Source organism: Orycteropus afer, unplaced genomic scaffold (assembly GCF_000298275.1).
Source record: "Orycteropus afer afer isolate SDZICR_OR568_19922 unplaced genomic scaffold, OryAfe1.0 scaffold00032, whole genome shotgun sequence".
NCBI classification, from domain to species: Eukaryota; Metazoa; Chordata; class Mammalia; order Tubulidentata; family Orycteropodidae; genus Orycteropus; species Orycteropus afer.
Window position 1 is genome coordinate 10,660,527 of NW_006921619.1, and position 4,001 is coordinate 10,664,527.

Here is a 4,001-nt window from a genome sequence, read left to right on the forward strand (position 1 = left end):
TTGAACCGCCAGCCGTCTGGTTAGCAGGCAAGTGTCTTAGCCACTATGCTACCAGAGAGGCACTAGGTAATCAGAACTCATAACTCTTCACTCTGTTTTCCCCAAAGTTGAGGAGCATTAGAGAGACTTCTCAGGAATTTGTCCAGTCCCCTTCTTTGCTCAGTGCAGTTGCTGCAGGTAGGAGTGTGGGGTAGTATTAAGAGCTGTACCACGCTGTGTCAGAATCTTTTTTTTCTTTACTCAACAACCACATTTTGTAGTTTATGACTTGCAGTTATATAACCCTTTTCTTACTCTTTTGCTGCTGGTGTATTTTCAGGAATGCTGATTTTTTTTTTTTTTTTTTACTTTCGTGGTGGTCATCTCAAAAGATTAATAGGTGAGACAAAGTAAAATCTTTCAAAAAGAAAAATATTTTAAGAGTGGGATAGGCAGCTAGCTTTAGTTAATTAAAGGGGAAAAAAAAGTCATAAAAGAACCTACACTAGAAGAAAATAGAGGTGATAGTGCCCAAGGCACTTGACTGCTAACCAGAAGGCTGGCAGTTCAAACCCACCAGCCACTCCTCAGAAGGAAGGTTGGGCAATCCTACTTCTGTAGTGATACTGCCTCGGAAACCCAAGGAGGGGTCACTATGATTCGGGGCTGACTCGATGGCACATAACAACAACAACAACAACCTTCCTAATACTGATTTTGGATTTAATTTACTTTTCTTTGTCCTATCTTTTTAAAGCAAAATCTTAGATCATTGATTATTAAACAAGTCTTATTTTATCTTACAAACATTTCATGTTACACATTTTCCCCTAAGCATGGCTTAACTGTGTCTCATAAATTTGAAAATGTTGGGTTTTAGTTTTTAATGATTCAAAATATTTTCTATTTTCTCTCATAATTTCTTCTTTACTCATATTTAATTTCCAAATGTTGGAGGTTTTTCCCTATAATTTTTGCTTTTGATATATGATTTAATTCTGTTTTGTCACATTATTACATTATATTATTTAGATTTATTGAAACTTGTTTCATGGTCATCTTGGTCTATCTTAATGAATATTTTTGTACATTAAAAAAGACTGTATTGTGTTAGGCTGGGTTTTCTAGAGAAGCAGAACCAGTAAGCTTATATATGTATATATATAGGGAGAAATTTATGTTAGGAAAATGGCTCACACACTTATAGAAGCTAGCAAGCCCCAAGTTCTCAGATCAAACGTTAAGCTGGAGGCTTTTCCCAACTCACGCAGGAGTAGGGGCTGACAAGCTCAAGGCTGGCAGTCAGTATACTTAGCTGTTCACTCCAATAAATGATGAATCCAAGATCACCAGACCGAATGGTGGATTTTTTGCTCACAAACAGTTGTAGGCAGCACAAAAGGATCCTGATCCAAAGAAGAGTGTTTCATTTTCCCAGGGTGTCCATAAATATTTTAGAAGCAAACCAGACCCCTAGGGAAACTCCCTTTCAATGGATCGGCTGTTCAAAACATATACATCTGACCTCATCGTGGGAATAACCCACAACACAACTGCTTAAACCACACAGAATTGTGGTCCAGCTAAGTTGACATGCAGCTCCAACGGTCACAGTCCACCCCTTGTCAACATGGCAGTTGTACACATCTTCTTAAATGTATATAATCTCTAAATGAGGACAATTATAAAGTCATATTTGTGCTTAGCATGATACGCTAACACACGTACAACTGAAATGCATTAACCTTCTTTACATTTCACAGTTCATAACAGAAGGAAACAAAAATATTTGATGCACATATACAATGAAGAAATATAAAATCACAGTCCTCGTTTCTGCAACTGGTCACATGGTCGTAGTTGATATTCAGAACTACCTTCTTCCACCACCCATTCTGTATTTCCCTTGCCCTTAGCAAGCACCTAAGCTGATCATGGTTCTTTGCCTGGTGGGGTGACCCCAACCTTTATTCCTGAAGGGTCTGGGCCATTAGTAGTCATATCAGAATTGGGTTGCTGTAATTTTCCATTGACTTTAATCACAGGGCATGGTAGTACTAAGAGATGTTCTAAAGAATTTCCTATACTACAGAGATATTCTTCTTTACCTCCATTATATAATGTCAATCCAATTTCCCCTTGATAATCAGAATCTATCCTACCAGATATTACAGTAATGCCCTTCTTTATCTGTTGATCAAGAGGCATGAGGAGGCCAAATGGCCAGGTGGCATTCTTAACTTCCAGTAAAATCCAATCAGTATTATGTTTCCAGGTGGGAGTATTCTTCTTTTGGGACTAAGATCTCCAGACCGGCAGAGCATAAGGTAGCAGGGACAGGAAGCAAAAATATTTTGAGTGGGTTATAAGGGGTAATAGTGAGTGGCACCACTCCCGTTTCTACTCCTTGGTTCCTAGACCCGTAAATCCTGAATATTGGAGAAAGCCCCATATATTGAACTCTGGCTTAGAGCATATACATTGGCCCAACCCTTCAGGTACTGCCACCTGTAATTGTGTTTTTAGTAGGCCATTCCATTGTTCTATTAAGCCAGCTGCTTCAGGATGATGGGGAACATGGTAAGACCAAAGAATTCCATGAGCATAGGCCCAATGCCGCACTTCAGTTGCTATGAAGTGAATCCCTTGATCTAAAGCAATGTTGTGTGGGATACCATGATGGTAGATAAGGCATTCTGTAAGTCCTCAGATGGCAGTTTGTCAGAAGCATTGTGTGCAAGGAAGGCAAATCCATATCCAGAATAAGTAACTATTCCAGTAAGAACAAAATGGTGTCCTTTGCATGATGGAAGTGGTTCAATGTAATCAACTTGTCACCAAGTTGCTGGCTGATCACCCTGAGGAATAGTTCCATATTTCAGACTCAGTGTTGGTCTCTGCTGCTGGCAGATTGGACACTCAGCAGTGGTGGTAGCCAAATCCGTCTTGGTAAGTGGAAGTCCGTGTTGCTGAGGCCATGCATAACCTCCATCCCTGCCACTTTGTGGATGGCCACTTTGTTCATGAGCCCATTGAGCAATGACAGGAGTAGCCAGGGGAAAAGGACAGTTGGTTTCTACTGAACGTGTCATCCTATCCACTTGATTGTTAAAGTCCTCCTCTGTTGAGGTCACCTTTTGGTGGGCATTCACATGGGACACAAATACCTTTACTCCTTTGGCCCATTCAGAGAGATATATCTACATACCTCTTCCCCATACATCCTTGTCACCAATTTTCCAATCATGTTCCTTCCAAGCCCCAGACCATCCAGCCAAGCCATTAGCCCCAGCCCATGAATCCGTATACAATCGCACACCTGGCCATTTCTTATTCCACAAAAAGTGAACAGCCATATGCATGGCTTGAAGTTTTCCCCATTGGGAAGATTTCCCTTCCCCGCTGTGCTTCAAGGAAATCCGAGAAAGGGGTTGCAGTGCTGCTTCTGTCCACTTTCAAGGGGTGCTTCCATACCACGCAGAACAATCTGTAAACCAGGCACGAGTTTTCTCTTCCTTGGTCAACTGATCATAAGGAACTCCCCATGAGGCCATAGGTGCAGACTGGGAGAGTGACCAGAGTGGAGACCATAGACATTTGGGCCACTCACTTCCTCATGCAACTTACTTGTGCCTTCAGGTCCTGCTCGAGCCCGATCTCTGATGTACCTCTTCCATTTAATGATGGAGTGCTGCTGTTCACGTCCAACTTTATGACTCTGTGGGTCAGACAACACCCAGTTCATGATGGGCAGCTCAGGCCTCATGGTGACTTGGTGGCCCTGGTTAGGTGTTCAGTCTCTACTAAAGCCCAGTAATGAGCCAAAAGCTGTTTCTTAAGAGGAGGATAATTATCTGCAGAGGATGACAGGGCTTTGCTCCAAAATCCAAAGGGTCTGCATTGTGATTCACCAATAGAGACTGCCAAAGACTCCAAACAGCATCTCTATCTGCTACAGACACTTCAAGCACCATTGGATCAGCTGGGTCATATGGCCCAAGTGTCAGAGCAGCTTGCACGGC